Genomic DNA, 23762 nt, shown 5'->3' with positions numbered 1-23762 from the left:
TGTGCTTTAAGTACCCCTCATTGTCTGCACTCTTTTCCCTTTCCACTGGTCCTTAAGTCCCCCTCATGTGTTGCTTCTCATATAATGATTAAGATGATATGCAAGTGTGATTCTAGGAAAATTGATGATTTCGGGGCAGTAAATCGGCGAAATGCTTCCCTTGTCCAGCATGCCCATGAGGAGTTTGGCCTCCAGAGGGTTGAATTCTGGGAGAGAGGCATCATGGGATATGTGGATTTGTCGTGCATGGCGTAGTTGTAGGTATTTGTAGAATTGTGAAGAGGTGAGTGCATAAGTGTCTTGAAGCTCCTGAAAGGAGCGTAAGTGGGTCCTGGACCATATGTTGCCTGGTTGGAATACACCGATGAGGTCCCATTTCCTGAAATCTGTCAGTGCAGTCACTTCATGCAGACATGTGCCATTCCACAAAGGGGTTTGGAGTGTGAGTTGTTATCCCATTGAATGTGTCGAAGTATGGCCCTTCAGGCCCAAAAAAAAAAAACCTGGGTCACCACAGGGATAGTGGCGTAGGCCGTGGATCCGTATAGCCCTGCCATAATCCTAGGAAATCCCAGGGATGCGAATTCCAGCTGGTAGCTAGTATAGGTAAAGGTTGGTCATCCCTAGACCTCCATCATACGGAGTGCGTTGGCAGTGAGGAAGGGCCAGACGGGGCCTAGAATTATGCCAGAGGATCGATGATGGCAATCTATCCATAACGCAAAAGCACTGATTGATGAAGTGTATCGGGAGGTTCTGAAAAACGTAAAGGAACCTACACGACACCATCATTCTGTATTGGGTAATCCTACCCATTACATTTATCGGAAGAGACTGCCATTTGTGTAGGTCCTCTAGCTTTCCAAACCAAGGGTCAGAGGTCAGGGGACCAGGTGAGTTCAGGGTGGAGTGCCACCCAAATGCCCAGGTACAGAAGTAGAGGCGGCGCACAGGGATGTCATCCTGCCTGGATATACAGTCCCGAGTCAGGGCCAGAGGCACTAAGGCCGATTTAGCCGAGTTAACATGTAGGCCCAAAGTGTCCCCAAAAAGCTGAAGAAGCTGTATTGTGAGGCACTCATCGTAGGGTCTGCCAGGAAGAGGAAGACATCGTCCACGTAAAGTGTGATTCAGTCCTCGTGTCTCCCATCCCATTGCCATTGCTGTACCTGAGCAGCACATCAGATGAGGTGTGCGAGTGGTTTAGTCGCCAAAGCAAAAAGGAGGGGAGACAGGGGAAAGTCTTGTAAGGTCCCTGTCTAATAGGGAAGATGTCGGAAAGCACACCTTTGATCCGAACCCGCGGGGTCCAAAGCCAGCTCTTACCAACACACGTTCCAAGTAAGCCCAGTCCACCAGGTCAAATGCTTTAACACAGTGGTAATCACAACAAGCATTGGCATAGCCAATAGGTCTCGCTTTTGGGACCTTATAAGTATTTGCAGCACAATATCCTTGGTGCACCAACATTTAACTGTTGCATGGTTAAACACTTATAAGGTCCCAAAGGCAAGACCTATTGGCTATGCCATGCGCCTAACAATGTAGCATCATATGGTAAGTCCTCTGATAAAAGCTGCTGAAGGCAAAACCTCTACTTTTGGAAAATGTGTGATGCATGTGCCTTTAGCTAAGGAACATGTTTAGAAGCTATAAATTGGTGATTTGCAAAATTTGTAATTGCCCTCTGAGAAAGAGGGAAATTCATTAGGAGAGATCTTGATGTGAAAAAATGGATGCTAAAAGTAGCGGGAAATCGATTAAATGTGATTACATAGCTATTTACAAATTACACTGCTTATGTTTTCTCGTGCAGTAAGGTGCTATTTTTTTAGGTTTAAATCTTTTATTAAGGTTTTCAACAGAGAAAAATATAGCAGCAGGCAGTTACACTGTCCCCCGACCCCCTCAGGGAGAAGATCAACTTAGCTCGCTGCCACCGCTAACAGCCGGGTGGGAAATCGAAGGGACGCTTGCTAAGCCCGGCAGCCGCAATACTTTTCCTCCCCCCACCCTAACCCGAACCCCCCGATAACCCCCCCCGCCTGCCCACCCCACCCACCCCCGTACCCCTGTAACAAGAAAGTCAGAAAGGAAAAAGAAAAAGGAAGGAAGATAGGAAGTGAGGTCGCGTCTCAGGAGCAGAGGTACCTGGAAGCCGAGCGTAAAGAGCCACCCCAGGGCCAATGCTCCAATCATGATGTCTAAGTGGTTTCCCCATCCTCCGGGTCGTCACTGAGCCAGAGAAGGCGCAGGTATCGGGGACAGGTCAGCTCCCGGAAGTCCTGGGCAAGAAGGGACCGGAACGGAGGCCACAGTTCCGCAAAGGAGGCGCCCTTTCCCGCCACTGTCAGAGAGATACGCTCCATCCCTAAGATATGCCAGAGGCGATGCAACCATTCCAAGTGTGTGGGTATGCGGGATGCGTTCCAGCAGGCTAGCAGGCACTGTGTGGCCGCCCCTAGTGCCAGGGCTATCTGTTTCCCCCTGTGGGACTTCAAGGGATAGGTAATGGCGTTGGGGACCCCCAGAATGATGTATGCAGGGAGTTGGGGCAGTTCTGTATCAAAATATCTGTCCACCTCATCTAGGATTTGTTGCTAGTACGAGGATAACAAGGGGCAGTCCCAGAGAATGTGTACCAAGGTGCCCAGCTGTCCGCACCCCCTCCAGCAATCTGCGCTACGTGAGCTGTCCATGCGATGTAGGCGTTCCGGTGTGTAGTACCAATAGGTCACCAATTTAGTGATGTAGGCGTTCCGGTGTGTAGTACCAATAGGTCACCAATTTAGTGAATGTCTCAGTAAGCCCTGTGTGTGTAGCCGTATGTCGAGCTCTATAGCAGCTCCCCTCCCATTCCTTCGCCAATAGGTCCCTTCCCAGGTCCCTCTCCCATCGTGCCCTCCCTGCATGGTATGAGTGATAATGTGACGAGAGGAGCGTCTTATAGAGATCCGATGTCAGCTTTTTGTCCGTGTGCCGTGTGATCAGCCAGCGTTCGAACGTAGTGAGCCGTCGTTGCGCTGCCCGTTTCTCCCGTGGCTGCGTGACCCAGTGTTTGATCTGCAAGTAGCCGATCTGGTCCTTAGCCGGAACCCCATAATCCGCTGCCAACCGTGCCAGGGGGAGGAACCTGCCCTCATTGTACAGGACCCCCAGTGCTCTGCAGCCGGAGTATCGCCAACCCGGGAAAGAGGACTCCAGGAGCCCCGGCGGGAAATCGGAATTCCCGAACAGGGGGGTCAGGGGCGAGGGGAGCGACGTCAGCTCTTGCCCCTCGCCGGTCTGATCCCAGATCCGGACCACTGCCTGGGTCACCCAAGAGGCATATAAGTTTGGGGGCCGCTGTTCCCGGCGCAGAAACGGGATCGCGGCCAGGGTAGTCCCCGCCACGGCCCGGTCCTGGAACAGCCAGTGTTTTTCGGATGCGGGCCTCATCCACTCCACCAGATACCGCAGCTGAGCGGCCTGAAAGTAAAGCTTGAGATCGGGGATTCCGATGCCCCCATATTCCGGCGGGAGAGAACTAATCTGGCGTTTGAGGCGTGGTTTCCTGCCCTGCCAAATGAAGCGTGCTAATTCGGATTGGACCCGTTTGATCCAGCCCTTCGGTGGGTATATGGGAAGTGTGTGGGACACATACAGTATCTTAGGCAGTAAGGGCCGCCACTCGCCCAAGCCACGAGAGCGGCAGGTGTCGCCAGCGCTGGAGGTCCGTTTTGATGGTGGAAGAAAGACGCTCGTAGTTCAGGGTCCGAATGCTCGGAATCGTAGGGGTCAGCTGCACCCCGAGGTAGGGGACCGGCTCCGACGACCAGGGGATCGGGTAAGTAGCCCGGAGGTCCGCCACCGCTCCCGGTGTGAGAGAGAGGGAGAGTGCCATCGATTTAGCAACGTTAATTTTGAAGCCAGATATTTCCCCAAACGCGGTGAGTTCCTCGAGGATCGCTCCCAGGGACACTGAGGGCTCCCGGAAAGTCAACAGAACATCGTCAGCGTAGAGGCAGATCTTGTGGGTGTCCCCCCCCGAACCGAATGCCGGTGATCCGGCTGTTTTGGCGTATATGCTAGGCAAGGGGCTCCATGTACATTGCGAAAAGCAACGGGGAGAGGGGGCAGCCCTGCCGAGTGCCCCGGGAGATCCGAAATGGCTCAGAAGTGTGGCCATTAACTCGGACCGATGCGTGGGGTTCGCGGTAGCAGTTAAGACGTCGTGCCCGCATTTTGTCCCGCATGCCAAACCGTTGCAGGACCGCTTCAAGATAGGGCCAATGCACCCGGTCAAAGGCCTTCTCGGCATCCACCGCCAGAAGGGCGTAGTCGGCCGGGCAACGAGAGGCCTTCTCAATGAGATGCAGGACCCGTTTCGTGTGATCGCTCGTTTGGCGGCCTGGTATAAAGCCTGCCTGATCCGGATCTATAAGGTTCGGCAGATGCGGCGCAAGACGGGCTGCTAAAATCCCCGTGTACAGCTTAAGGTCCACGTTTAAAAGGGAGATCGGTCGATAGGAACCGCACTGCGTGCAATCTTTCCCGGGCTTGGGGATCACCACTATTGCGGCGTCCAGCAAGGAGGAGGGCAGCTCCCCGAATGTGTCGAACGAATTGAAAAGTCGCGTGAGGAGCGGGGTGACCAGGGGGCAGAATTGCTTTTAGAAGGAAGCCGTAAAGCCATCGGGGCCCAGGGACTTGCCGAGTTTGAGCCTCGAGATGGCCGAAATCACTTCCTCCGGCCGGATCGGCGAGTCCAGCAGCTCCGCCTGGAGTGGAGAGAGGCCCGTCACCCGTGCCTGGTCCAAGTACGCGTCCAGCCCACTGCCGTCGAGCGGCTGCTCGTCATAGAGCCGGGCGTAGAAATCCCGAAACGTCGCAGCGATCTCCCCGTCGTCGGTGTGCAGGACCCCGCGCGGGTCCACTATTGCCTTGACACCCTCTCTTGCTCTGCGCTCCCGAAGGCAGCGAGCCAGGAGGCCCCCACATTTATCACCTCCCACATAGTAGCTATGCCGAAGGCGTAGCGCTGCATACTCTGCCCTGTCGCGGTCAAGCGCTTCCAACTGCGCTCTCTGTGCTTTTAATAACCGCCAGACCCTCGGTGCCCCCGTACGGCTGTGCATGCGTTCTAACTCCCTGACTTTCTGTGATAGCTCCACGCGTTTCGCCTGCCGTTCTTTGTTCTCCGCCGCGGAGAGGGCTATAATGGCCCCCCGGACCACCGCCTTCAGAGCCAGCCAGCACGTGGGCAGGGCTGTATCTCCGTTGTCATTGAATCGAAGGTATTCCTCAATGACCCCTTGCAGCTTTTTGACCACCACGGGGCGAAGCAGGAGTGTATCCCTCAGACGCCATTGGCGTTTCCTCCTGCCCATGGGCGGGAGCCTCAGCATCGTAACCACCGCTGCATGATCAGAGAGAGATGCCGCTAAAATCTCCACCTCAGAGGTCTCCTGCCCGAGTGCTCGGGTGGCCAGGAAATAGTCCAGGCGCGCGTACGTGCCGTGTGCACTAGAAGTGTGCGTATATTCCCGGGCCGAGGGATTATACAGCCGCCAGAGATCTACCATGTCTAACTCCTGTAGCGCCGTGCGACCCGCCTGTGACAGGGCGCCGACCTGTCCCGTGCGTTGGGCAGAGTGATCCATCACGTTGTCGAAGACCAGATTCAGGTCACCCCCAAGTAGTAACCTCCGGTCTGTGGAAGCCCACAACTCCGTCAATGCCGTGTGGAGGAAGCGTTCAGGTCTTTCGTTTGGTGCGTAAATCGTGCCCGCTGTGAATGTGTAATCTCCCAGCTGGAATTGGTACACCAGCAGCCTACCCTTTATCTCTGCCACCTTGTGCATCGAAAGCCCCTTGAACTTTGGTGCTAGCAGTATCGCCACCCCCGCCCGTTTTGTGGAGTCACAGGAAAAGAACTGTATGGGGAATGACCTAGACTGCATCCGATGCACGTCTTTCGTGAGCAAATGCGTTTCTTGGAGCAGGCAGAGCTCCGTCCCTGACTGTGCAAGAAGGGAAATTATGGATCTCCGTTTAATAGGATTGTTAAGGCCCCGGACGTTGAGCGTAAGGATCTTAATTGTTGTCGGAGGCATTCCCACCGGTCAGTAAACACAAGCTAATGTTACGCATCCCTGTGGTGAGCGGAGTGTGCCCGAGCCTTCCAACCACCGCCCCTCGAGCCTGACCCAGGAGAAAGAAGGAAAAGGAAGAAAAGAAATAGAAAAGAATAAATCCCCAACTGACCCCGCGCATCCACCCTCCCTCTCCCCAACAGCCTCAGGCGAACCAAAAGTCCATCTTCCAGGGAAGATCGGAATGTTCAATGTCAAAGGGGGAAACGTGGCGTCCCAGAAAGCCTCCCCTCCCCCGCCCGCCCGCCCTTGTGCCCGCCAGTGGCGCCCCAGCGAGCTGAGGGGCATTTAGAGCCTATTTAGGCCCATTTAGAGCTCTCCCTAGCGAGAGACACTAGGGCTGCGAGCGTTTTTATCTGGAACCTACTTGCTGACATATTTACTAGTAAAACTGTGTTTTAAAGCTGCATAGAGATCGTTTTTATGAATTTTACTTGGGGGTTTCTAAATTGAATTTTTAACTGGGGAATTTATCTAGGCACACTAACATCTCTCCAACACGCTGATTTTCCTTTTCTCTGCCTCGCCCAGCCGTCTTGTGTGATTTGCTGTTGGCGGCGGTGGGCGCCATTTTAGGTAAGGCTGGGGGTGCACTCTAGTCGCGCCGCCCTCCCACCCTCCTCACACCCTATATAATGTGTATCCCGGCCAGATGGCGCAGCGGGCTGGCGCAGCGGGCGCGCCGGATGCGCGCCGAAGCCGCGCCTAAGCCAAGCCCGTCTGCGCCCTTCCGCGACCGGACACGGCCCAGGGCCCCAACCCCTGGCCCGGATTGTAGATGCACCTGGAGCAGGAGTGAATTAGTACGTTTTTCCTCTAATGCGTGCACTCCTGGTCACCACAGCGTAAGGGTAGGGGAGAATGAAGGGTGTAGTCACTGCCAATTCCGCTTCAGCACAGCGCTAGCAGACACCAGGGCTAGCAATTCCTCGCTGTCCTGCGGCCTCATTAATGTGAGGTCGCTTAGCTGTCATAAACACGATGTATATGATCTTCTCATTGATAAACATCCTGATCTACTGTTTATTACAGAAACTTGGCTTGATGCCAACTCTGATCCCGATATCATTCAGGCCTTACCAGATGACTATCAGATGGTGCGCCTGGATAGACCGGTAGGCAGAGGAGGCGGAATTGCGATCGCCTTTAAACATCAATGGGCCTGCAAACTAGAACTAGTTAATCTGGCAGGATGTGAGGGGGGTGTTTTCACCATAACAATCGACGGGAGCATGACTGTAAAGGGTCTGCTAGTTTATCGCTCACCGGGACCTATGTGCAGATTTAAAGGCAATCTTTTAGAGTGGGTCACAGAAATAGCGATAAGGAGGGACAAGTTTTTGTTGTTGGGAGACTTAAATATACACCTGCAAGACTCACTAGACAAAGGAGCGGTGGAGTTCCGAGAAGAACTTCACACCCTACAGCTAGAGCTAAAGGGGCAGCTTCCAACACATAATCGTGGGCATCTGCTAGACCCTATATTTGCCAATTGGGAGGATGTCTTAGTTGCTCCCCCAGTGCCTCTGCCCTGGACAGATCACTTTTTTGTTCCATTCATTATTCACTTGCCCAAGCATAAAGCTAGCGCTCCCACCCCTCTCAACTACCCTCGACGTAGGTGGGCAAGATTCTCCCTGCTAGAGTTTAATAAGGCTCTTACCACGGAAGGGCCCCCAGGAGGCAATGGCGTGGCAATGGCAAATAAATTGCTCAATGACCGCATTACGGCCGCTCTGGACTGCACAGCCCCATTGGGCCGGTCAACCAAAGGTGTCCACAGACAAAGAACTGCTCCCTGGTTCAGCGAGGTGCTGCGCTGCGCCAAAAGGGACTGTAAACGAGCAGAAAGACAATGGAGAGTGGCATATGATGACTGGATGAAAGAGGCCTATCTCATAAAGAGACGTACCTATCATAACAAAATCCGGATAGAGAAAGCCACATACTATGCAGACAGAATCCACGGGGCAGAAAATTCCGCCAGGGAACTGTTCAGCATATATAAGTCCCTATCCACCCCAAAAACCTTTACTCAAGATGAAGACCACTCAGTAGCAGCATGCAATCGCATTGCTAACTACTTCGGAGACAAAGTGTCTAAGATTTATTCTGCTTTTCCCGATATACCACCTGTAGCGGAAGAGCCTGCAGACTCAGCAGGAGATGAAGCCGATCAAAATCTGCTACTCCATTTTACTATCCCCTTACCGGAGGATTTAGTTAAAATTTGCAGATCTGTCAAATCTGGCTCCCCTCGAGATCCCGCATCCCCAAAAAGGTTGAGTGACAGTCTGGAGACACTTGAACCCTACATCAGGCACCTGCTAGATGTCTCCTTCCGAACCAGTTCTATACCTGAGGATTGGAAACAGGCTGTGGTGCTTCCCCTCCGCAAGAAGCCTAACATTAGCTTTGAGGAGCTGGACAATTTACGCCCCATTTCTCTGCTGCCTTACTTCTCTAAGGTAGCGGAGAAGGTGGTAAACAAACAGCTAATGAAATATGTGGAGGAAAGCAACCTTCTTCACCCTACCCAATTTGGGTTTCGGCCCCGTCATTCCACGGAGTCTGCCCTTCTCAGGGCTACCGAAACCCTCAGGCAAGGTGCTGACGAGGGACAAACCATGGCTTTAATCCTCTTAGACCTCAGCGCGTCGTTCGACACTGTAGCACATTCCATCTTGCTACAGTGTCTGAACAAAGGTGGGGTGAGAGGGGCAGCGCTGAAATGGATTTATTCATTTCTTGCAGGCCGAGGCTTCCAAGTGAGGCAAGGTGACCATTACTCTGAGCGAATCGCTTTGGACCAGGGGGTGCCGCAGGGCTCGTCCCTGAGTCCAACACTTTTTAATCTCTATGTTGCCCCGATTGCCACCTTAGTAGAGAGTCACAGCCTCAGAATGGTGTCTTATGCCGACGACACGCAGTTGGTCATCTCCCTGTCGCGCGCACCCGATCTTTCGGCGGACATTTTCAGAGCTTGCATGCAAGATCTAGCTGCCTGGATGTCCGCCAATTGTCTCAAGCTTAATGGAGGCAAGACCGAGGTGCTGGTCGTGGGGGGAGGCCAATCGGCATGGACGTCGGCATGGTGGCCACCATGCCTAGGTCCAACACCCATCCCATCCCGTGCCAGAAAGCAAAGAACTTGGGCATCTGGTTCGATACTGACCTGACCTTTGGCCCCCAGATCAATCGGGTGGTCGGATTATGCTTCGGGACCCTCAAAAGTCTCAGGAAGGCATTGAAGTTTTTACCTGTAAGAGCCCGTCAAACCCTGGTGCATGCACTAGTCACATCAAAGATGGACTATGGCAATCTTCTCTATTTAGGGACCTTGGAGAAGAATTTGAGCCGCCTACAGGTCTTACAGAATGCCGCTGCCCGACTAGTGCTTCATCTACCCAGAAGAGCCGCATCCTCAGCGGCCCTCCGGTCTTTGCATTGGCTCCCGATCAGATGCAGGGTAGAATTTAAAGCACTATGCACGTGCCATCGGATCATCAATGGGAGGTCTCCTCTCCCTTTGAAAGGACTGCTGACGTCTTATGAGCCGTCCCGCTCCCTGAGATCTTCCGGCTCAGGACTCCTGGCTATCCCCAAGGTGTCTAGAGCACGGATGGGCGGAAGATCCTTTAGGTACCTTGCAGCTTCTAGATGGAACAAACTACCCATAGCATTGCGACTAGAACCATCAGAACTAATCTTTAGAGCCAAGCTTAAAACTGCACTATTCGAACAGTAAGGTATTCCATTTCTGTAGGTTCCAGTAAGTATCTGCTCCTCAGCGTGGGGACACGCCGCTGGGCGTCACCAAGCACTTTACAAAACCCCCTAAATAGAAATAGAAAACAATGTAAACCAGTAGGGGACTGCCATGTCACTGCTCTCCGGCGGCCCCCCTCAAGGGGCTTCGACCTTTGGTGCCAACGAGTCTGCCACCGAGGCCAGGGCCTCCTGGCGTCCCTGGGCAATCTCCTCGGGAGGGGGCCTCCGCCCTCTGGCCCCCCTGCGCCGCTGCTTCAGTTGGCTCCAACCTGAGCTCGGGCCACCGGCTTTCTGAGAGCCCGCTACCAGACCCTCCTCCTCCTCCTTTGGGCAGTCAATGTCCAAGAGCTTGCACGCCTCCGACAGGGAGCGAAGCTGATACAGCCGGTCCTGGTGCCGAAAGATAAGACGAAACGGGTGGCCCCAAGAGTATTTAATGTCCCGTTGACGGAGAGCTTCCATGACAGGGCGGAAGGTTCTGCGTTTTTGTAGGGTCAAAGCGGAAAGGTCCTGATAGAGCACCGGGAGACAACCCTGAAAGGTGATGGGGTGTTGCGATCTGGCCTTGCGGAGGATCTCCTCTTTCGTGGTGTAGTCCTGGAGACAGACCAGGATGTCGGCCGGCAGGGCACCATCCGGGCAGGGGGGGCCCACCTGATGGGCCCTATCCAAGACGAGCGCTGCGTCCGCCGGCCTCCCCAAAATCTGGTTGAAGAGCCCACGCGTGAAAGCGAAGACATCCCCCTCTTCGGCATTGCGTTTCACCCCCCTGATGCGGATATTATGCCGTCTCGACCGGTTCTCCAAGTCCTCCAGGTGTGTTTGAATGTCCACCTGCTGGTCGTGGAGGCGTAGAAGATCCTGGTGTACTAGGGAGAGCTCTGTGTCCTGTGCATCCATCCTGTCTTCCACCGCTTGCACTCTCTCCCCCATACCATCCAGGTCCCTCCGTACCTCCCGTAGCTCCGCCGCGAGTTCCTGCTTCATGCATTTGAAGTCCTCCCGTTGTTCCGCAAACAGCGACATCAGGAATGCCTTAGTGATCGGTTCCTCCCCGTCGTCCCCGGCCCCCTTCGGCCGCGTCGCGTCAGCCACGGTCGTCTGGGTCCCCGGAGCCGCCGCCGCCGCCCCCCCCTGGGGCTTGGCGAACAACTCCTGCAGCGACTTGCTCTGCGCCTTGTCTTTGCCTTTACCCCGTTGGGTGGCCATCGGTCCAGTGGGCTCACCGTGGTATCGTCCCTTTTGGCGTGGCCCCAGGAATCAGGCCCCGAACCCGCGGTCTGGCCCCCGAAGGCCGTTCTCCACAGTGCTCCGCCCGTTGCAGACCCCGGCCACCGCTGGAGGGACGCACGGCCCACCCCCGTGTTCGGCGCCGTCCACCTCCTCTGCTGGGGGAGCCCAGCCCAGTGGCAACGTCCGTGGGCCCCTGTACCTCTCTCCAAAGCGGCCTCTGAGGGAGGGCAGGCAGCGGCCGCAGGTGTTCTCCGACTCCTGGAGGTCCCTTCCCCCCTGTTGTGGGGTAAGGTGGCGGCCGCCCTCGCCTGTTCCCGTCCCGCTGTCGTGGCGGCAGGGCCCGTCTGCTCCGACCCCCGCCCCTCGGTCACCTCCCGGCTCCTCCTCGCTCCTGGGGGTCGGTTTTCGCGTGGCCCCGACTCTTCCTCCGTGGCCCGCGGGCAAAGAGCTGTCGCACCTCTGGGGGCCCGGCGTCGCCTCCGCGCCTCCGGCCTCGGGCACGGACCCCCCGCCGCCGGCCCTCTCACCTTCAGACCCCAGTCCGTCGTCCTGCGCCGATGGCGGCCAACCTGACCGGCCCTCCGTCCATCACGAGCCAGGTGGTCCCCGACTCCAAAGTAGATGCTGGGCCTCCGCCTCCACCCGCGGGCGCTCTAGACGCGTCGCCTCCAGTCCGGCAGGCGCCGCTCCGCGCCCGGCTAGGCCTCGGGTCTCCCCGTCATCCAGCCACCTCCGTATCCTCTGGGCCCGTGCTGCTGGCTGTGGCACCCCGCCGCTGTGCCCGCTGGAGCGCCGCCCCCACCTCCTCCCGGTCACCGGTGGTCGGCAGAGCGTCCTCGCGCCGCTGAAGCTGCCGCGGGGTCCCGCTCCTCCGCCGGCGGCCCGGAACTTCAGGCCGCGGCTTCCGCGCTCGTCACTGGGCCGCGGCCGGCCCCAGACTCCTCCCGCCACCAGACGGTCACCACGGCTCCAGGGGGCACCGGAGAGGCACCGACAGGCTCACCCCTCACTCCGGCGCCGCTGGCGGTGCTGTGTGCTAGAAACGGGGGAAGTGATCGGCCCCGTTTCGGCGCTATTCGCGGGCGTGCGAGGGAGAGACAGGGAAACGCGTCTCACCTCGCCGCCATCTTGGCCACGCCCCCAAGGTGCTATTTTTTTTAATACAGTTTCGTGGTAGTCTGAAAGTGCAAATATAAGATAAGCAGTATTAAAAAATGGTGGATGCCTCTTCTGGTCTTTTTTTTTTAACTATAGCGTTGAAATCATTTTAGTTAACTGATTTCTATAAATTAATATAGCCCTGGCCTTGAGAGAGAAATAATTTGCTTAAAAATGTCAGTGGTGATCACTTCTAGCAAGTGTTTGTTACAGATAGCATGCACTGAATCCAGTGGTTAATTGGTAAATAAATAAGTAGCGGGGCTCTCATCAGGAGGCAGCTTGCACCATACCATTTCTCCTGTTAGCGCAGCCTAAAACAGAACCAAGGGGCATATTATCAAGGACGGTGTTAACATTATCGCCGCTTTAGCGGCAGGAATTTTAACGCCGTCCTTGATAATATGCCCCCAACTGCTCTCCATGAACGATGTGGCATAATGGCCAGAGCTTGAGTCTTCAGCGCTGGGGAACCAGGTTAGAGTTGCGGCGTCGGTTCAACGTCACACTTAATGTCCTCATAACTTAATGTATCCTTAGCTGGTGCTAACGAAAAGCACTGGTGTTGATGATTAAGTACCCCTCAAATTAAGTACTGACTGAATCTCAAGTATATATTGAGAAAGGCATATATAAATCACTTCTATTTAATGTTCCGTTACCTTGTATTGATATGTATATTGTGCAGACAGATACGATGCCAGTTTATCTTTAGAAACTTACCTTCATGCAGATAAAAGGTGCAACTACAGCAATTTAATTTGACGAGACAATAGTTTCAATGGAAACATAGGGAAAGTAAACAAGGTGAAGTGGGTTCAGATAAAGGTGTGCGTAGTGCTGATAGGTCGAACGTCTTATGACTGCTTAAGAATGGAACCAATCGAAAAGAAGAGTGGAAGGACCAATTGACAGGCACAGCAGTGTAGCCCTTCTACCACGACACAGCAAGGCTCGGGCACGGTTTATAACTAAAGACCGCACAATTCACGTTCTTGGCACGGCTTTTGGAGAGAAAAAACCTATAGTGATCGCGATCACGTTCACGGGTTTGGCATGGCTTTTGGAGAGAAAAAACGTATAGTCATCGCGATCGCGATCACTCTCAAAGCGAAAGTGATTTCGATCGCGATGCGCGCAGCAGCAGGGGGAGGGGCGGAGATGGGGCTGAAGGCTGGCGCAGGAAAGGCAGATGGCTGGGCGAGAAGGGAGGGGGGAATGCGGGGAGCAGCTGTGCGCGTTCACCCCATCGTGCACTGTAGCTTGTCGCCAGCACAAAAATGTGGGTAGCACTGTCTAAACCCACCTACTAAATGTCTCGCAGAGCATCGCTTACGCGAAAGCTCAGGCGAGACCTAAAAAGGGGCTCACCAGGAGCTTGGAGGGGCTAATCAATAATCAATATTACCTGCTTAGAACAAATACTCTACAAAGGCAATCCTGTGGTTAAGAAAGCATGCTTAAGGTTTTATTCTGTAATGACCCAATGCGTAAGACATCAGATTTAATTGTGTGCTAGTTTAATGTAAATAACGTTATTTAATGGATGAAGGGAATTTCAGAAAGAAATATTAATTTGCTGAGTGCTTTACATCCTGACTCTTTCTGTTGGCAGCTTGTTTAACAAAATTTGTTATTTGAAGCGCCAGCGGGCGGACTGTTCGTGGTACAAGCGCTATATAACAAAACACAGCATTGCATTTTTTTTTTTTTAAAGGCTAGATCAGGATAAGATGCCTGACCGCCTGAAGATTAGTTCAGTGGATTAGTGCACCTGCCACAGAGATCTGGGTAATAATCCTCCCAGGTTACAGGTTTTAACCGGCACTGGGCTATCACTAACTTGGCCTTTTCTTCTTCTGCGCTAATAGAAATCCGCGATGAGCTGCAACATGCTAGGTGTGCACTGTATTATTACCGATGACGTAGTATACTGTGCCACAGTGCTCACAATAGTAGGTTTTGCCCATAACCCACAGTGGCTTGAGGACCATATACCTTTAAAAACGAAGCTGTGCCGTGGCCTCGCCAAGGAGCCATGTTTAAGTACTGCCCGGTTACTTATCAGTAAATCTCATTATCCGTAGTCGCTATTCTCCTCGTCACAGTCATTACTTTTGAGGTGGACCCATCTAAGCCAGGAGAAAAAAACTGTTTTTCTCCTGTTAGGAAAAGAGTAAGTAGGTGTCCCGGATTACCCCGGACAGGCCCCTATTTTCACTATTTGTCCTGGTAGATTTCCGCTAATTTTGCACATTTCCCTGGCTTTCAAGGATGCTCATCTAAACCCAGTATGAGATACATTTTCATGCATTGCAGTGCAGGGTTTGGTGGCACACCCTAGCTGAAAGCAATTTAATTAACTAAGATGATTCTGTGTATAAACGTTTCATTTAATTCGCCTTAGAGACACAATGCTTGCTTTTTAAAGCCAAGCCTGTAGATGGCGCATGCGCAGTCTGCTGTGGGGCATGTTGTGGTTTACCATGAACATAGACGGATTTAGAGGCCATCCATGGTTTACTGTTGCTTGGCTTTGCTTGTCACTCTCATATGCCTGCTTTTAATTATTGAATCACGGCCTCTCAACCTTGTGTTTGTCCCTCCGACAGAGCATTGCCACATTAGTGGGTGTGTTTGCCCGGTGTATGTGCTCGATGTTAGGGAACACATTTTTCTTTACGTGTAAGCACTCACAGAGAGGCATGTGTTTTCAAGCTGTCTCCCACGTGTACTTCTCTCTCCCCTGTTGCGCATGCCCGTGTGCTTCTGTGTTGCATCTGTCCTCTTGCACTCCCCTGTGTTGCTTCCATGCTCCCCTGCTCTTCCCGTGTTGCTTCAGCATCTCCCACCCTCCCCTCATTGCTTTCTTGTGACCCCGCCCTCCGCGCGTTAATTCCGTGACCCTTCTCCTCCACTGTGTTGCTTCCGTGTCCTCCCCGCTTTCCACCATGTTGGTTCTGACGCCTCTGCTGCTTCACCGCATTACTTCATCTTCTCACAGCCCACTTTGAACAAAATGCAAAAAACATTGGGTGTGGAAGCCTGTGATAAAAAGCCCAACAAAACCTATTTTAACAACCTATTTCAAAGGCTGAAATCATAGAACCATCTTTCCTAATGTTTGCATTTGTTAGCACATCACCAACCTAGATCCTATACAAAACAGGTCTCAATTTTAGTCCAAATTTCAAATGTTTAAGGCCAAAACTGGATTTGGGATTTCCTATTGAAAATCAAAAGTAAGCTTAAATATATTTCCTGTTAGGAATGGGGGTCTCTAGTTGGCAATGGCTGGCCACTGTCCAAGTAGGGACCCTTCTTCCTAAGTCAGAGTAAGGGGGCTACACCCTTTGATACCCCCTGCTCAACCCTGTGGTAACGTAGCACAAGCAGCTAGGCTTATTTCAGAGGCAGTGTGTGAAGCATTTATGACCATACACAGTAACACGGTGAAGAACACTACAAAGGGACGCCACACAAGTAATTATAAAAAATAAGTATCTTTATATATAGACTTAACACAAGACCAATAACGGTAAAAAGCCACAATACTGTAAAATAGGATTATTCTTGAAATGCTGCAAAACTAGTTCAAGGTGTGCAAAAAGGAGTTCAGTTCAAAGCAGTGGTCTCTGTGACCCGTTTACTTACAAAGTACCTGGATTTCGGAGCAAAACAAACAAAATGTCGCCATAAAGCTGTAGCGATGATTTTCTGCACTCGAGGTCGGTGATGCGATGAATCCTTGCTGCGAGGGAAGAGACGATGCGCCGATCTGCTGATGCGTGCGGAGACTAGGCGACAACTTCTTCACGCTAGGCCGTCGATGCGATGAATCCTTGCCGCGAGGGAGGAGACGAGGCGATGATCCGGTTGTGTGTGCGAGTAGGTTGCGATGCGAAGAAATGACGCTCCGCTCGGGAGCGACGGTCCTGGTGTGATGCAATGGAACTGATGTTGCGAGCACCCAGCGGCAGCAGCGCGATGATTCTTGGTGGTGCTCTCAGCTGCAGCGGCCCGCAAACATGCGTTAGCGATGATGTTAGTGTTGCGAGCAGTCGGCGGCAGCAGCACGACTCCCAAAATGGCGCTCTCGGCTGCCGCGGCTCGCAAACGTGCGTTAGCGACGATTTCAGCACTCTCTTCTCTGTAGTAGAACTAGAGATCCTGGAACTCACAGGAGCCTCACCTGCAGATAGAAATCCTCGCTGGGAGGAATCAGGAGGCTGTTGGCGAAGTCTGATGGGCCTAAGACTTCAGCAGGAGGCTAGCTCGCTTCTAGCCCTTGGGTGATTGCCTTGCAAAGATCTGTGAAAGTTTTCTTCAAAGTCCTTTCCCCTCTTCTTCCAAGTCCACTGGTAACCACTGCAGGCCAACCCAAGAAACCGCACACAAGCACAAGGGCAGTCCAACTCCTGCAGATTCCTTAGTTACACGGACAGAGGTTCGTCTTGACATCTAGGAGCAATACAATTTGTAGGGGTTTGGGCACAGATATTTATACCCCAAAAGTCTTTGTTCTAAAGAGTCACAAGTCACTGAACCCAGTCAGAACCAGTTCTGCTCAGTCCTGGAGCACTTTGTTTACCAGGCTGCATCCTTCCTTTCAGAGAGAGGGGGTTTGCCATCAGACGCACAGTAGGAGACTGGAGCCAGCATTCACCTTGCCAGGCACAGCCCTATTCAGGTCAAGGAGCTACCCCTCCCCATACTCCAAATGCAGATCTCTCTATTCAACCCAGGTCTGACTCAGCCTGCCCTGTCCCTCCAAAACCAGACAGCCAATACACATAACAGCAGAGCACACTGGAAGGCTTAGGCAAGAAAATACCTACTTTCTAAAAGTGGTATTTTCAAACGCAGAATAGAAAAATAAACTTTACTAAAAGATGTATTTTAATATTCTGAGCCCAGGCACACTAAATTCGTTTTTCTACCATGTTCCTTGGGTCAGTTAGGATTATAGAATGTAAAAGTCAAACTGCCCATTCTGCCTTATGGAGAACAGGTAGCCTTACCGTAGTGGAAAACGAAATTGGGTGTAATTCCCTACCAGGACATGCTACACACACCAAGGCATGTCCTACCTTACGCATACAATGCACCCTACCATAGCGGTGACTTACATGATGCCAAGGGAAGGTTTAGGGGCTGGGAAGTGTGTGCACTTCACAGCCAAGATGGCAGTTCTGGACTGCACGCAGACTCTGCAGTGGCAGGTCTGAGACATGCTTTACAGCTGCTTCTGTGGGTGGTGCAAAACAGCGCTGCAGGCCCACTAGCAGTATTTGGTTTACCAGCCCTGGGCACGCACAGGCCACGCTACTAGGGACTAATGGGCAAACCAAATGAGCCAATCAGGGACATACCAATTCCCATAGACATATTTACACAGGGAGCGTTCGTGCTGTGGCACCGAATGGCAGTGGCACAGCGCCCAGAGCATCTAACACCAGCAAATACAGAGGAGACAAAAGCGAAAAATGGAAGGGAGACCCACGCCAATGGTGCCAGGTCTAACATCTACTATGTTCCAAAATAACCATGTATCATTGTAGGCAAAAATGCAGTGTGCCTAATAGTGAGGGATTTTTGTTAGTTCATGTAAGAGATGGTGTACTCTTAGTGGCAGTAAATTCTAGGTATGTGTCTGAGAAATAGATACACGTGTAAGTATTGTATGTGAGGTTCAAAGACATGGTTGAAACACGGTGCCGCGTACACCGCTGTGCATGAGCATGAGGCGGTGCAGAGATTATGAGAATAGACACATTTGTACATATCTACTTTCTAACTCATCTTGCGATAGTGTGGACGGGGTCAGCCAGATGTTACTGGGATTCATGGTGGTTGTCAAATCTTCTAATTCTTGCCAGAGCTTGGCCGTCTGGATAGAGTATGAGCTTTCACCAGTTTGTGACTTCTTGGAGGCTGGAATGGTTGAAAGCCGGGCAGGCCTGGCTGTTGTGGTCTTCTTTGACTAGTGATAGAAATTGAAAGAGAAAGCAACACTGCAGAAAAGAGGAAGTTAGAATGCAAGAAGGAAGTACAGAGCAGGGAAGTGAGCGAGGGAAGAGTGGAGGGTGTAGAGTGATAAGGAGAGTGTGATGATGCTGAGCCATCTGGGTGTTGCATCTCCTGCAATCCAATCCACAATTCTCTGTTATTCAGTAGCTCAATGCTCGAGTCGTGTCGAGATGACTTTACCCCCTGAGATGTTCAAAACACTTTTTGTTCTCCATCCAGAAGCGCACAAGGCAGCCTTGGCCCCTGGTTACACTTGTCAAAAATGAATATTGTTATCTAGGGCAGCCTTCTTTCACATGCATGCCCATTCTCTCAGTGCATGAAGCTGAGCATGTGGATTAGTAAATGATACTAAATCCGCAGCAGTCAGTGGCAGTGACAGCTTCACCCACAATGCCCGGGCAGAGACTCTCATCCCTGCCTAGAGGAGAGTGCCTGGCCACCTTGGCAAGATTGGATAATCTGACCCCTTTTTTCGCACTCATTCACCTTGATTGACGGACACAAGGCGACTTAAAAAAATGTCTTGTGGACCCCCCCACATCAGGGTAGCCAGAGGTCAGTCTTCCAGGGGTTTCAAGACTGGAGCACAAGAGCTAGTTCCATGCCAGATCCTAAGGATAAACATTGACTATGTGAAGGATTGCAGTTTATATGTTTGTTATCTGGTACCTGTATGGTGCTCAGCTGCCACTAGTGTGGCCTCGTGTCACTATAGCTGTCCAGCACATGCCTACCTGCATGTTTTGGTTGTACAGATGCATGGTCGTAGTTTGACTTGTATGAGAAGAGTGGTTGAGGTGCATGAAGTCATGGACATGGTATGGTTGTATCGTGGAGAACACGGTCTGTCCCAAATGCCTGCTGATGTTTCAAGGGTGCGTGAGAGAGATCAAACATGCGTCAAGCAGCTGTATTTTACCTGAAAGAAGATAGTTGAGTTCTTAGCTGGAAGAATGCATTCGACTGTTTCACATCCTTGGTCACTAGTTTCATGGTTAATAGGAATTTTCTTGGAGTAGTTTAGATATTCTGTAGGTTTTGCAAATTTGAATGGCTGCATTTGTACAGCCTTATGATAGGCAAGATGGTTTTCTACTTTCCTTATCTGAGAATCTTAAAGGGAAAGGAGCAGCAATTACAAAGAGTAAATCGGCAAACGTAAACGCACGGATTGCGCTCCGCTGTTCATGGCGGGCTGCGACTCTGCATTCGCAAATATTCAGAGTAGTTCGCAGGCTGAATCCCTGCCCCACTTATATTAAGGCAACAAACAACAAAGTGATGGAAGGAGTGCTTGAATTCATCTCAGCCCCTGGCAATCACTCAATCTGCACCCCAGCCAATCATTCTTCACCACCATGCCATTCTGGACAGAGGCCAGTCATATAGAACCTGGCTTGCTCCTGTCCGAGGTGGCAAGCCGGCAGACGAATGGTATTTGACGTCTACGGCCCCAAGTAGACCCCAGTTGCTGAGATGGATTGAAGCCCCCCACTCATCGATCCCACAGGCAGCTATTGCTTCAAACACATCACATATATTGAGCGCTGGCTTTGTGTCCGCTCCTTGCTCGTTACTGGATGGCTTTCTTGTCTATCTGGGGTCCCTGCTCTTGATTCAGTGGCCGCCCCCCTACTTTTGTGTGTGTCCTGCCTCATGCTGTTTTCAATGAATGAACTGGATTCTTCCACTGCTGACTTGAGGGGTCCGTTGCCTTTCAGAATTACTTGGAAGTGCATATGGTTCCTTCACCCTCCTCATATCTCTGCCAACTGCTCTCGGTTTCTGCTTTCTTCCGCACCCCCCTGTTGTTGCCTCACACCTCTTCTTATCCTTACCTTTTGCACCTTACTTTGTACCCTTTGTGTCCAAGGGTCATATGTAGATTCCGCCCAACCCGCCCTGTGTGGCCTCCATTTTGCACTCTCCACCTTTCCCGCTCATCTCCCTTTAAAAGTGGCAGCAAATTGCTCCCGCGCCACTCTCCAGAATCGACGCGCTCCTACATACATTTTTATGTACATTGCAATATACTTTTCCTACATGGCCATTGGCCATGCTGGAACTGTAGATTAGAAATGCAAAAAAGAACTGCTGGTGCTGCAGTACTCAGCAGACACATTGAGCACCAAATTGAAAAGGCTTTTCTTTAAAAGCAAGTCTATTCCAGGGTTGCCGCCCATGCGTCCATCTGTGCCATGATGCGCGTGTTCTTATGAGACTTGATGTTTTGGTGGTCATGTTGCCATTATTTAATGCCAATGCAAACAAGCACGGGCAATGCAAACCCTTGGTGTTTTACAAGCGAGAACTATTGGCTTTATGAATGCTTGTTTTTTTCCCCCTCAAGGCGTAAATGTGATGCCCTAAGTGTGCGGGATCCTTGTGCTTAGGGTGTCACAGGACTCAAGTTATACCTCACTGACGAGGCCTAACTAGGCCGATACCGGTCTGGGTTTGCCTGTGTTCCCATTCAAGGGGCATGGCCTCTCAGTTGAGGGCTCCAGGGCTAAGACCAATTCAAGAATGCAGGATCCTATATTTTTTCCTTCCCGCTCATAGCTCGTTAGAGCTCTTTACCTATTGATATAGTTCCAACCCGGTATGTTTAGCATTTAGCCGCGTGAACTCAACCAGTCTATTGGTTTTGTTGTGCCGCCTTGGTTACACCCTCATGCGTAATGGGCATTACTTACACGTGACTGACCCTTTCCCAACCTGTTCAGCTTTTTAAATGGAGAATGCATTTCAGGAATCTTTCTGATTCTGCTGTGGTCGAGTCGGCTGCTATTTTCAGGTGGTTGCTTGGCATCCGCCCCAGAAAGCAGGGAGGGTGGAGCTGGCAGCTCTGCTCAAGATATTACAATACAATATTTCTGTCATACAGCTAGCCCCGCGCCACCCCCTATCTATAGGCTAAATTACAATTTGGGATCCTGGTTTTATTACTTTTTGTTTGGACATTTTTATCTGTATTTATCAATATTTAATTTGTGCTTATTTTATCTTTGTTTAGCCATATTTATTTTGTATATTGAGAAAAAAATGAATGTGAACCAGTAGGTGTGGTTGAGAATATTTATAGGTGACAAAACAAAAAACATTCATATAAAATATGCACATTTCACATTGTGCACATCCCCAGCTGTTTTAGCCTCAATAGGAAACGTTCTCTAATTTTTAAGTCCCTTACTTGTCAATCTGCACAGCCATTGGCCTGGTAAGTCATGACTGTTAGGATTTAAATTCACTCAAAAAACAACCACATTTTCGTATTTATCGACATTTAAGAATAAATACAGACAAGAAACAAATGGTTTCTGTTTGCATTTATCTATAAAAATGCCTAAAAATGGAAAACTGGGAGCATTAAACACAATACAATACAAGCTCAGCCGCAACCCATACGCACCAAAGCAGATTATAACGCAAATATACCAAGGAGCCTCAAACCGATGTGCAGAAGGTACAAATTCATGCAGAATAGACAAGCAGGAGCCAATGTACATTCGGTGAATTGTTTATCAGAATCCATTGGTAACCCTGCAAGAGATATTACAACATTTGGTCCAGGCCCAGGGCGGAGATGAACCGTAGACACATCCCGGGAATGCTCTGAAAAGAATCCGGTTGACAAATATAATGCAATTGCTTGCCAAGAGCATAAGGCGGGATGAACGCTAGTTGCTGCGTGGGTGGTAGGAGGTGGAGTCCTCCACTACACGGATGTCATGTGGAAATAGAAACCCACTGAGCGAAAAGCTCTCTTATCCCCCACTCGATTGAGCGGGAAGAGAGGAGAAGGACCTCTTTAGAAGCCAGAAGAGCTTTCTTTGTTCACCCCACTTGAGATAAAATGGAGATATGCACCTATTGAGAGGTTAGAGTAGTTTCATCGTCTTCCCCGGCATACGAAGGTCAAGTGGAAAACCGTCTGTGAGGACCGGCAAGAGGAAGCACCACACACAGCTCCAGCAAACTGATGTAAAGATGAGCGAAGTCTCTGTTGAGACGATAAAGACCTTTGCATCTTCTTCATGAATGTACCATCGAAGAGCGAAGATACCCGCTCGCAAGCCCGAGACTCTGAGATAGTGGGGAGCGTGTATTGAGACGTTGCTCTTGATCACCAAGGTCTTAATGGGTCTCGATTCAAGACCACAATAGGACATTGCTGGTCAAGAAGGAACGTCCTGCCATTTTCTTTAGCAGGTATTTGAAGAGAACAATAGTATTATCCGTGGAAAGGGACAATGCCTCGCATCGCTACTGTACCATGATTTTAAAGTATCCCATAGGAATTCACTGTGCAGGGAAAAAGGCTCAGCGCGCTTTCTATAGCACGTTTATCGTTACTCGTGTTCAGCGGGTGCCAGGATTCCTTCGAGCTCTCAAAGTGCAGAAGACAACCACGTCTATTGTTCCTGAGTGTAGAGACGTTCTTGCAAAAGCCTTTGGTGATATTGCATGGCGCGGCTCACGCTCTTCTGGTCCACCGCAGAGTTATCCTAAAAGTTACGACCCCTCAGTGTCTGGTTCAAGGTTGTAATGTGAGGTTTGCAGAGTTTGCTTAAACTGGCCCTATGGCTTCCATGTACACTCACAACATACGTGGCTTCATAGTGTAGACTGAAGCTCAGAAATGGATGCGCAGTCATTGGTTCACGCTAAACGCAGACAGAGCTGACTTAAGAGTGCTTACATATAGTAGGGCCTTCTGTACCCATCTAGAATGCAAGGCTGTCTCCTATCATATAGGTAGCCTATGTCCCTATGTCTGCCAGATCTTTATTGGTTCATAGTCACTTTAAGAATCTTGTTTAATACTATGAACATTGAATCTACATCAGAGTACATTTGTTGCAGGAAAAGTTTTCAATCTATCTGCCCGCACCGACATATGGCCGTATGGCTTGGGCTCTCTTTCCAGACACAGTTACATTGAGAAAGTTTGATCTATGACTTAGCAGGAAACAGGAATAACTCTTTATCCTTAAACCCTCACCTGACCTAGAATCATCAGAGGTGCAGGAAAGGATTGAAAGTTTGCTTATTTACATTCCAATTCTGATGGTGTTCATGCATATAGAGAACGACCCAAACTCAAAAAAAGGCCGTTCGAGTGCTGCATATGGTCCAGAATGGCTTAGAGGACTCAACATAAGAAAGTTTGATTGCCAAACACCGACATCATTGTGAGATCTGTCTAGTCTGGTACACCAAGCGCTAAGTAGCTGTGAATGCCTATCCAGCAATAACCATCTCAAATAAACTGTCCCTGCATGACCTGAAGTGAACAAGGCTATATTGTACTATGTTTCGGGTCCAGATTTCTAGAAGCGACAAGGAGAAGATAATGGGCCTAATTTATTGATGGGTTGCTGTTTACCCGATCGTGGGTTGACAGAAGTCCTGGCTTCTGACACTCCCTCC

This window comes from Triturus cristatus, chromosome 12 (assembly GCF_964204655.1).
Source record: "Triturus cristatus chromosome 12, aTriCri1.1, whole genome shotgun sequence".
Taxonomy (NCBI): domain Eukaryota; kingdom Metazoa; phylum Chordata; class Amphibia; order Caudata; family Salamandridae; genus Triturus; species Triturus cristatus.
The sequence above is the reverse complement of the archived record's forward strand: the minus strand, read 5'-3'. Positions refer to the sequence as shown.